The sequence below is a fragment of the Eretmochelys imbricata genome, chromosome 7 (assembly GCF_965152235.1).
Source record: "Eretmochelys imbricata isolate rEreImb1 chromosome 7, rEreImb1.hap1, whole genome shotgun sequence".
NCBI lineage: Eukaryota > Metazoa > Chordata > Testudines > Cheloniidae > Eretmochelys > Eretmochelys imbricata.
The window spans coordinates 91545715-91558265 of NC_135578.1; the positions used below are offsets into that span (position 1 = coordinate 91545715).

The following is a 12551-nucleotide window of genomic DNA, read 5'->3' on the forward strand; positions in this document are numbered from 1 at the left end:
ATCAAATCCACGGCCATGAAAAATGCGTCACGGACAATGAAATCGGGACTCCCCCTGTGAAATCTGGTCTTTTGAGTGCTTTTACCCTATACTATAGGGATTTCACAGGGGGGAGACCAACGTTTCTCAAATTGGGGGTCCTGACCCCAAAGGGAGTTGCGGGGGGGTGTAGCCAGACAGCCAACCCCCCCCCTCCCCCCCAGACCAGCATTGCTGGAAACACAGGAGGAAGCCGGAACAGGGCACTTAACATATATTCCAGCACAGCCTTTGAAGCTGTGAAAAGCACAGGTGTGCTGCTACAGTGTGCCTCTGGGAACATATACAACGATTAAGCTCACAGCAGGCAGAGGCCCTGTGACAGACATGGCTCTTAGCCCCTACTAAATAGCATGATGCACACACACCAACATCCTAGGTGGGAAAATATTTACCCTGATAAAAGAAATGTCCAGTAGTCGAAACTTATTGTTTCTCTCCTTTGCAAGTGTAAACTACTCTTGCGAAAGCTGGCATCACCCAGACAGACTAGCCTCAATTTGGCATAAGAAAGGAGAAAGAGAATAAAGGAGTACAGAGGTATAAGTAGGGGACCTACAGCACCATGATTTTTGAGTGCTTTTCACTATCTATCTGCTGGTCAGATAAGTGACAGCCTCCCAAGGCTTCTGCAGCTAAGAGGGTCCCTACGCCTTGTCCCTTATTCGTCTTTCCGCGGAATTGAGTGACCGATCCTGGCTTGGCACCGCTGGAATCGAGAGATGCAAGGAGGGTAAGAAGCACCCACACCTGATCTCCTATCTTTAGTGTACACATATTTTGAAATAGAGCTCTATACTTTGTTTTCTTTCTTTGGGATTGTGGCTTCAGTTTTGTAACTTGTTTGTGCGTGTAACATCTCTACATTTAAATAACTAGGCACTAGCAATTTTGTAACCATATGATTAGAATCTAGCTTAATAAATTTTGGTAACCATTTATGCATAAGCCTGACTTGTTTTCTCTGGTTTACTGTAAAGCAGCCAACACAATTAAAGAACCTCAGCCGTTTTGGCTCTAAAGCCTGGCCATTAGGTGAGAGTACTAAGAGCCTAGCGTTGAGTTGTGCCGCCTCCACGGGGCAAACTCTTGGGGCACCTGTCAGTCAATCCTGGCTGCCCGCTGCGAAGGAGCTCTGAGCTCTAGCAGTTAAAGTCACGGGTGGTTAGGACCTTGGGGCATCCGTCAGCCTAGCCCGGGCTGCCCGCCGCGAAGGGACAGTGCGTCCTAGCGGTTAAAGTCACGGATGGTATAAACGGGCATAGCTGGCACCTCACCAAACATCCTTGGCCGTCGGCTAACAGGGGGGTGTCCACAAGGTTATTTTAGGGGGGTTGCGGTATTGCCACTCTTACTTCTGTAATGCCTTCAGAGCTGGGTGGCTGGAGAATGGCGGCTGTTGGCCAGGCGCCCAGCTCTGAAGGCAGCGCCCTGCCTGCAGCAGTGTAGAATTAAGGGTGGCAATACCATACCAGGCCATGCCACCCTTACTTCTGCGCTGCTGCTGATGGCACCTCTGCCTTCAGAGCTGGGATGCCAGCCAGCAGCCGCCGCTCTCCAGCTACCCAACTATGAAGGCAGCGCTGCCACCAACAGCGGTTCAGAAGTAAGGGTAGCAGTACCACAACTCCCCCTACAATAAAAAACCTTGCGACCTCCCCACAAAACTCTTTGGGGCGTGAGGATCCCTACAATTACCACACCGTGAAATTTCAGATTTAAATAGCTGAAATAATTAAATTTACCATTTTTAAATTCCTATGACCATGAAATTGAGCAAAAACGGACCATGAATTTGGTAGGACCCTAACTATGAATCAACTACAGTTCATTGTTGCTCAGAGTGAACCATCCTGCCTCTCCCATACAGCAGTGGCAGGCAAGGGCATAATTTGCCCCTTAATTTCCCATTCTGAACCTGACTGTCCTTGGTGGCAAATTCTCCTGGCACTACTTGTGCCTTTTCTTGGAGGCTCTCTTTTAATTAACTTTCCTGTTAAGATAAAAACAGCCCTTACCCCCCACACCATGGAAGGCAAAGACCCAGACATGGCCTGAATACAATTTCTACCACTGAGTTTAGGTCATGCTGTTTCCTGAACCTTGATTACATTTCAAGGAAGTTTTCTTGTTTCTAATAATTACCTCCCTTCTCTTCACAGGCCGAAATGACCTCCCAGCCTTCAAATTCTTCAAGTCATACTACTTTTACAAAGTTTATCAACTGACACTCCTAGGCATTTCCAGGGCTTTGAGATTGAACCACCACCAGGAACATTATGGGTCCAAACAATATTTTCTGTGCCTGAACAAGTCCACTCACTCCTACTTCTTGTTCAGCCAATTGCTAAGACAAACAAGTTTGTTTACATTTACGGGACACAATACTGCCCGCTTCTTATTTACAATGTCACCTGAAAGTGAGAACAGGCATTTGCATGGCACTTTTGTAGCTGGTGTTGCAAGGTATTTATATGCCAGATATGCTAAACATTTGTATGCTCCTTTATGCTTTGGCCACCATTCCAGAGGACATGCTTCCATGCTGATGATGCTTGTTAAAAAAAATGCGTTAATTAAATTTGCGACTGAACTCCTTGGGGGATAATTGTATGTCTCCTGCTCTGGTTTTACCCACATTGTGCCATATATTTCATGTTATAGCAGTCTCGGATGATAACCCAGCATGTTTGATTTACAAACACTGTCACCGCAGATTTGACAAAACACAAAGAAGGTACCAATGCGAGATTTCTAAAGATAGCTACAGCACTATTTAGCACAGTTTAAGAATCTGAAGTGCCTTCCAAAATCCGAGAGGGACAAGGTGTGGAGCATGCTTTCAGAAGTTTTAAAAGAGCAACACTCCGATGTGGAAACTACAGAACCGAGCCATCAAAAAAGAAAACCAACTTTCTGCTGGTGGCATCTGACACAGATGACGAAAATGAACCTGCGTCAATCTGCACTGCTTTGGATTGTTATCGAGCACAACCCATCATCAGTATGGAAGGTCCTCTGGAAGGGTGGTTGAAGAATGAAGGGACATATGAATCTTTAGCACATCTGGCACATAAATATCTTGTGACACCAGCTACAACAGTGCCATGCAAACACCTGTTGTCACTTTCAGGTGACACTGTAAATAAGCAGCAGGCAGCATTATCGCCTGCAAATGTAAACAGACTTGTTTGTCTGAGCGATTGGCTGAACAAGAAGTAGGACTGAGTGGACTTGTAGGCTCTAAAGTTTTACATTATTTTGTTTGAGTGCAGTAATTTTTTTGTACATAATTCTACTTTTGTAAGTTTAACTTTCATGATAAAAATATTGCACTACAGTATTTGTATTAGGTTAATTGAAAAGTACTATTTCTTTTATTTTTTACTGTGCAAATATTTGTAATCAAAAATAATAATATAAAGTAAGCACTGTACACTTTGAATTGTGTGGTAATTGAAAGCAATATATCTGAAAATGTAGAAAACATCCAAAATATTTAAATAAATTCTATTAATTTTTTTAAAATAGCATGACAGCCCTAGGTTAGAGTAGATTTTAATTCGTGCAGGATCATCCCCAGTTGATTGAAAAGGTCCAACGTGAACTGGACATGACTAAGGACTCACTTCCTGGATCTGCTTCTTACTAACCAATCATTCAAGAATGGGAAGACATGAATGTCCCTCCTTCTGAGATAGGTCGCTACCCACCATCATGTATGTGGTAAAGACGTGTGGGACTGAAGACAGGCCAAAAGGAAGAACTGTCTTGATAGTGTTGGCTTGTGACAAGAAATCTCAGGAACTTCCTGAGATCTGGGAAGACGGACATGTGAAAATAAGCATCTTGGAGATTGAGAACAGCAAACTGGTTGTTGTGATTCAGTGCAGAAATAATAGCAGCCAGGGTAATAGCAGCCATGTGGGATCGCACATATTTGATGTTCCTGGTGGGACAGCAGCAGCAATTGAGAATAGGTCTTATTCCTTCCTTGGACTTGGGGATCAGGAAACACCTGGAGTAGCATCCCTTTCCACTATGCTGATGAGGAACCTCCTGTACAGCTCCCAGCGCACAGAGTCTGAATCTGCTGAAGAAGCAGTGACTCATAAGAAGGGTCCCTGAAAAGGGTACGGGATGGAGGGAAAGACAAAAATTGAATGGAGTACCCCAATCCCACACTGCTTAGGACCCATCTGTCAGTCGTTATCGCTTCCCCAAGCACTGCAGAAGTGAAACAGCCTGTCCTCAAACTGAAATGATGAGGTTGAGATGTTCACAACTGGTCTGCTGCTCTCGATATGCAAGGCAAATAGGCTGCCTGGCTGAAGGTGGAGGGGGACAGAGTGGCTGGGTAAAACTAGAACCCAAAGATCTCCTCCTCTGAAACTTATTCCCCTTTCTGGAGTAGTCTTGTCTCAGTTGGTAAGGTGTCTGCTTAAAATATGGTTGAGAGCAGTACTGCTGCTGACTGCCAAAATTATGTCTCCTTGTTGCTGGAGTATAAATGCCCAAAGAGCACAGATTTGCTTGAGAGTTCTTAAAAGAATGTAAAGTTTCATCCATTTTGCCTGAGAATAGAAGTTGACCATTGAAATGTAGGTCTTCCACACACGGTTGGCTAGCTGCTGCTATTCCTGAATTCTGCAACCACGATGCTCATAGTGACCACCAAAGTCATAACCCTGACAACCATATCAGCTACGTTCAGGGCCGATTACAAATAAATCTTTGCAACCAAACTCCACAACAAATGCCTCAAACTCCTCTGTAGAGGATTTGGGTAATGTGTCCATAAACTTGGCTATGGAGTCCCAGGTCACATTATTTTATTTGGATATCAGTGCCTGCTGGTTTGCCACTTGCATTTGTAAGGAGGCAGTTCAATAAGTTTTCCTGCCCATGAGATCCAACCTCTTTGCCCTCAAGCACGGACTTGTACTTCCCTTGATGTGACCTCTCATTGGCTCCCTGAGATTAAGGACTGAAGAATGTCCTCTAGCTTACATGTTTTCTCCTGCACAAATTCAGCCTATATACCTAAGGCTGAAGCCAATCGTCTAAGGAGGTCCTGATGTGCCACAAGTCCTCCGTTATTGGTGAGGAAGCCAGTAGCGTCAGCACTGGGGCCAATGAAGAAGTCAGCACTCTGAAGATTGGCAGGGGCAACACATTCACTTGGTACCAATGCTGAAAGACACACCACACTGGGGTTGGTATAGATCCCGACACGATCTGCAATATGATCACCGGTGGTGCCGAAGATGACTGCTGTGCCAACGAACCCCCTCAGAACTAGTACAGGTGGCCTTGACTGAGTACTCAGAGTGATGTGCGGTGCTGAGGATGGTGCTGGCAGCTAGAACATCTGTGTAGTTAACCCAGACCATGCTGTCACTACTGAGGAAGTCGCTGCAGCTGAATGTTTCTAGATAACTTGAGAATCAGGAACTGAAAGGCATAGCAGATATGACGTTGCTTGGTATGCCAGACGTGTGGACACCATCAATGCCATCGTCATCCATACTGATCTCAACAGACATCGCAGGGACAGTGCCAGAGTCCATGGTGGAACCTCGAGTTGATGGTGATTCAGTACCCGAAAGCTGGTAAAAGGCTCCATTCAGTTGTGTGTATCTGAAGAGCCACAGTACTGATCTGCACTGATTGTGGCAGAGGAGGATGACTCTCCCTGAGATCTGGAGTGGCTACCTACAGTCTGTATTATGGGTCCTTTTCTCAGTTGGCACGGGAAGGGGAACGATTTCTCTTCCTCCAGGGGGAGGCCTCAGAGTCTGGGCAAGGAACATCAGCTCAATGTGGCTCCAAAGGTGTCTGAGGAGTGAATACTAGTGCCAACGCAGCTGTTGTGGCCTGCTCCATCAAGTGCTGCTTGAGTCTCAAGTCCCTTGTCACCTGAATTCTTTTCTTAAAAGATTTATAAATGGTGCACTTCTCCTTAATGTGCCGCCCTCCCAGACACAATAAAAATAGCATGTAGGGATCACTCCTAGGAATAGTCACCACACACAACAGACCATATTTAAATCCAGGTGAAGGCATTCCTCCAGAAAAAACACAGCTACTTTAACTATTATAACTAAGGTATACTATCTAGCTAACTACTACAACTATTTACAACAAAATCTCAGAAGGCCATGACAAGAAAATTAGTGTGAAGAAACACCACATGGAGCACTCTGACTCTAGCCATGGGCAGTGAAAAGGAACTGAGGGAGGGTCAGGGCGGCATCATCCTTATACAGCCAAGGGAAGGGCTTTAAGGGAAAGGGCATAAGCACCACCCCTATGGATGCTTGTAGGCAAAATTCTCCAACTTTGGTGCACTGGGTGCGCACACACCTGCGTGAAATACATGTCTGCAACCACTCAAAGAAGATGTGAATTACATACCCCAGGACAACAAATTCACACTCTGAGTGATATAGCTAACACGTGAACAGCAAATTAAAGCACTTGGGTAACAGCAGCACGGTCAACCAGTGTAATATGGAACGGGTCTATGGGTAAGTGTATTCCAACTACCAGAGCTACTCACTTACAGTGACATTTTGTATATATTAATGAGCTCTACTTACTGCACAAAACTGATGATACAACTTTTTTAAGGGTTAGGTTCACCCATTATACTTTGTGGTATGAATGTTATAGGCCATACTAGGCTTACATGGACACTAAAATGTATACATGTAAGCAGTCAAAGAAGGGACTGCTGCACTGGAGGAAAAGAAGCAGTAAAATGGGCTCAGCTGGGGCAACTCCTCCCCCAGCACTGCCTTGGATCCAGAATTGTGCAGGGGAGACCCCTCCATACACCCACATTCTGGAGTCACTAGGATGCAGGTGGTCCCTCCCTCCATTCCCCCATGTTGTAAAAGGTTGTAGCAAGACAATGTTTTGTTTCTTTAAAAGTCCCATTTCCTGTATACCAAAATAGTTCTTTCAAAGCTGTTACAATGTTAACGTAACGGTACTTAAATACAGAAGCAGGGGAAAATCATGCCATTCACTTATCAGGTGCACAAGAGCTTTGAATCCAATAGTAAATAAAAAAAAAAACTAGTGACAAGATTTTCATGCATGACTAGTGTTGTGCATGTGATGAGGTGTCCCAACACCATGTCAGTTTCTGGGAACTCCACAGAATCATTAACAGGTGGAATGAAAACAACTGTACTATTTGAGGTGAACAAATATTGTTGTCAATAGGATTATCAACATGACAGGATTTATACAACACAGGGGGCAATAATTATGTAGGCTACCCACTTTTAAAAAATCCTAACTGGGACTAGGTCTCTTTCTTATTAGGTCACTGGTTTTATTTCTCTCCATGTATCTCACTCCTCTTTCCCCTCTGCTATGGGCCAGGCTAACAGCTGTAGAAGAAAATGAACAAATGTTTGTTCCTGAACATGAGCAGTTTCCCTGTAACACTGGGGCAGAGTAAGAACTTTAAAAAAATTACACTTTTAACACCATAGCCACTGATTTTCAATAGTGCAGAAGCACAGCTTTACTGTTTCCTTTGCAGAGTTGTCTGGTGGAGAGAGAGAGAAGCACAGTGACTGTATAACAGACTACAGTAGGGAACACACCAAATTCCAGAGTCTGAAAACTCCCACTAAAATCCATCAACTTTGACACTAAGAAGTAATAATGTGCAGTGTAAAAGTGCAGCAAAGAACCATAAGCAGCATCTGTGCATTCTGAATAAAGGATTTAGCAATTAACAAATTAACCTTTTTTGCAAAAAGCTGTGCTCTTTTACTGGTATTGTTGATTTAAAAAAAAAAAAAATCTGAAAATGAGGCACTATTAAGTTGCCGAAACTATGCCTGCATGTTTCTTCAAATGCTTACAATAGCACCACATCTAGTGGTACCAACAGTAGGAGCACTAAGGCAGACAGACAGCTGGCATTTTATCTACTGTGTCTTCTGCACATGCAGGTTTACATAACTTAGTGGTTACAATGACTGCAGCCAATTCATAGTAATGTTCCCACTAATGCAACCACTAATGGGAAGTATTAAGAAAAATACAAGTGTAGACACAGCTTTTAACTTTAATATTTTGACACCTGTCTCTAAACTAAATATGAATGGATTAATTATTTAAATCAGCATTTTGTCTGATAACCTGTGTCACAGGCTCTCCAGAATTCAAACTGAGTGACAGTTATCAAAAATTGAAAAATTATTTACAGCGCAAATGCTGACAAATCTATTTGCTGATAATAAGTACTGCTACAATATTCTGGATAGGTGTGATTTATTATACAAGAAGTAAGGAAGTCACTGAATTCTCTGTAAGAGCATTATACTCTTTAAAACTATCAAAAATGGGATTATCCTTAGCTAAACAAAACTGCATGATGAGAATAGTTAAACTGCTCATTGACTCTGCTGAGCAGAGGGAAATCCATTCCTAAAGAATCTCATCACCAAATATACATTCCCTGGGAAAAGAGTGAGAGGAGACAACTCTGCTACACATCTGCATTGCAGTAGGTTACAAAGGACACATTAATAAAGTGAAATGCAGTCCTAGAAAGCATAGCATTGACATAGAAAGCCCTAGAATGAGTGTCACACACCTCAGAGAATAGAGTAAAAATATTAATATGACAGTGAACAGCAATTTGGTGCTGAGCTGGTGTGCACACTTAGATAATTTCATTCTCCCCACCGTGAATGTTAACATAGTTTTTAAATGTATAACGATAATGCTAGATACTGAGTCAGGAACTTATTTGATTGTTACCTGTATATAAAAATCCATCTAGTATTCTTTGACATTTCAAAGCAAAAGCATGTGACTAAGCAAACAGAGGGTATCTAAAAAGATTACATAATTAAGTAATCTGATAGCCCAGCTGTTGGTGTGTATCTAGGGGAAAGGTTCACTCATGGGTAATATAGTACATCTTATCCAGTATCCATACATGCTTGAGCCCATATAAACACTACTGTGCAGAATTATGAAACGATAAAACCATGCAGCTAAATATAGAAATATTTTCTTGCATTTTATTTAGCAGTTGTCAAGAGTACAAAATAGAACCTCAAAATATAATGTGTTCCTTAGGAATAGAAACTCAAACTCACTCAATAGAGTATCTAGAACACAAAAGGTACTTTTCACATTTTTCAAATTATTTCCAGCTAGAATTATTGCACTTTACTAAAATCTGAATAAAACAATGTTAAATTTTCGATAAGCAAGTAGGAAGGTGTGGGGTTTTTTAAGTCTCGGTTTCAAACTATTCATTTCAGGAAACTGAACATATGACATTAATGAACATTCAACTTCATCATTAAGTTTAAAAATCAAAAACAAAATCCATAGGCCAGATTATACCTTATGAGGAAAAATCCACAGAAGGCCGCAATTTAAGAAGAAAACTCCATAAGACTTGAAGCCTTCAGTGTATCTCAGCATGCCCTCTCATGGGAGAGACCTGAAAGCTGACAGAAGAAGTGTGTGGCACAGCCCTCCATCATCATGAATGTCCAAAGATTTGCAGGGAAACTCATGAACCTCAGTCGTAGGTCACACCCTCTCCACAGAATCCAACAAAGTAGTATGGTTTCCTTAAGTGATTCCTTTTACACTTGCACCCAGCTGGTGCCTGGTTAAAAAAGACCTCAAATATAGGAAGATGGCTCTGGAGTAGCATGTACTCAGAATTTTGGGCAGGGAACCACAAGGTTCCTACTGACTTTATAGAGTAGACATATAGCTAAAACCTGGCACTTGGGAGAATTTATCCCACATTGGTTCTGTCATATCTCTGGGAGCAACTGTAACATCTTAAATGGTCTCACAGCAACAAATAGGACACAAAAGGGATTGTCTTTAAAGAGTCATTATCCAGTGAATGTTACATAATATGGTTCCTAGTTGGCTTTTTGTGTTGAAGATGCTTAGGCTGACTGCCACTGCTTTAACTGTGGGCTTGTACACACTACCACTTATGTCAGTAGAACTTATGTCTCTCAGGGGTGTAAATAAACCACCTCCTTGGCAACTTAAGTTACACCGACTTAAGCACCGGCACAGACAGCACCATGTTAGTGGGAGAGCTTCTCCTGCCAACATAGCTACCACCTCTTGTGGAAGTGGTTTTATTATGCCGACAGGGGAGCGCTCTCCCATTGGCATAGAGCGCTTCTAGTGTAGACTAGCTGTGTGAGGTTTAACTACTACTTCCTCATCAATTGGAAAGAGAGAAAATAAAGGTGGATGACATCTTCCTTGTTTCTGCCAGACGCTTCCTGTAAAATACCTGCCTTGGGTCTTACGAAGAATCTAGATGCAATAATCATTCTTATTTTACTTATTATTTCTTGACCACTGCATAAATACTTAACTTTGATTCAGTAATTGTTTTAAATGTAAGTATTTGTTTTGCTTTGTGTCAAGTAAAGTATACCTGCTTATCTGTCACCAGGACCCCAACCTTACATCCTAATTCTGCTGGGTGTGGGTGGTGGGCAAAAAATGCTGCTTAGTTCAGAGCGTCCAGGGCTCATTGAAGAAGTACATCAAGTCCACCCTGTTACACAAGCTTAGAATAAACAAAATTACACTAACATGATAAGTGCTTATTGAGTGCCTACCACCTATCGGGGGGGGGACACCCCCCAACCCCACACACAGATGTTTAGTATGATCGCCTATTCATATAAATGTGAGGACAGGTATGTTTATTTGGGTGTGTTACTCCAAACATACTGTAGACTGATTACCTAAAGTTGTGATTTTAAAAAATAAGCACAGTCAGACTGGGTCATTTCTTGAGCAAGGTACCTCCATGGAAAACACAGATGCTGCAAGAAGTGATGATGATTTAATAGGAGGCCCAGTCTTAGGATTTGTGATTGAGCAAGCTTCTGGAAGTGAGGAGGATCAAGCCAAGTCACGATTTCTCTAACTTTCCAGTCTTGTTGCATGTATGTGCAATTCTTCTTCTGCAGAAGAAGATATGGCATCTTTTCAACTCACAGGATGCAGAGCCCCAAAGCACCACATGCTTTGCATTTGTTTACAGCCACACTTATTTGCTAGACAGCACTCTTCCCTCTGAATATTGAAACAATTCTTCAGCATGCTGTTAGGGGACACTGAGCTGCCAGAGGTGTTTTCTTCAAATGAGATGTAGAAAAGAGATCCTGATCATTAGAAGATCCAAGAGCATTTTTGTGTAAAGGATGGAGCACTAAGGATGTCCTGAGTGACATCCAGGGAGTAATTCTGTCCTCCTTACTTTAAGTTCTCCCTGCAGTTTCAGTTGGAGACAAACTTATCTAGTATTGCTGACAAAGAACATTGTTGCAACTTTCCACCCTACAGATGCCTGCATGTCACGGTGGGTAAATAAGCCCTGTATTTTTCAGGCAGCAACACATTTGGGAGTAAAAGCGCTGTATAAATCTATGCTGTGTGCACATGTACCTTGTACATGAATGATTGCAACACTCTAACTACAAGTTGGTTCAAAAGCAATATATGCTACATAATGCTACAGCTTGAAACATTTAGAAATTACAGCTAGTGCATATTGCAGGTGCCCTTCTATTAAGTAATGCTGCTTGGCAGGAGCACACGTTCTCTGTGACAGAGTAAATGCCAACTGATTTTCAGGTATTGTTTCTGATCAGTACCCTTAAAAGGTTTGCCTTGACTAGAAGTGGTTAAGTTTAGCACATGCTGGTTAACCTTGATCTAATTTGACCTTTTTCCTAGTGTATGCAGGATAACACCTTGAAGCATGATTTAGCTATCCGAGGTGTACACTAGGCGACCTATGTGGCTACACTACTATTTGATGGGGGTTGACACAGAAAGTTAGCTATGAAGACTACCCCAGATCATCTAATACCATCTTGTCTTTCTGGGTGTCATAATTCCTTGCATTGCAAAGCACATTTGAAGAGGCTCATCAAGAGATAGCGTGGATGCTCTAAAACAGTTGCAAAAACTTTACATGGCTATTCCATGTAAATGAAACCTTTCTAAAAAGAGCCGTGAGGCGGGGGCCGAGGCTAGTTAGGAATATGCACAAGTGATCCCAAAAAAGAAAATCCTACAATAGGTCACCAACGAATCATTCAGTGCAATCTAAAATAAAACTATTCTTTTGGGGTGGCTGGGAGAGGATCCCCAAACAATTATAGAATCAATTCAAGAGCTTCACTGAAGTAGACAGCATATCCTCACTAGCAAACAGTTTTAGTTTCAAGTGAGAATCTTCCCCTCCTAAACTCCTGTATTTCCAGTCTTTATTCCTGTCTGTCATGTTTTGACAGACACCATACCAACACATAATAAATGCCTCACTTATATGGATTTAGAATGCAATTTGACAACTTTTTCTTGTTGGTATACTAGGAAATGCTAATTTTCTTTCACAACATGCAAACAAGAATAGTGATCAACACTAAAAGGTTTAGTGCAGTTACCACGTGCATTTTCCAATGTGC

General features: G+C 42.3%; 1 protein-coding gene across 1 annotated transcript in view; it reads right to left on the reverse strand.

Moving 5' to 3' along the window:
* PANK1 (pantothenate kinase 1) overlaps positions 1-12551 on the reverse strand; it is a 39122-nt gene that overhangs the window by 23553 nt on the left and 3018 nt on the right. The gene's annotated exons all lie outside the window — the stretch shown is intronic.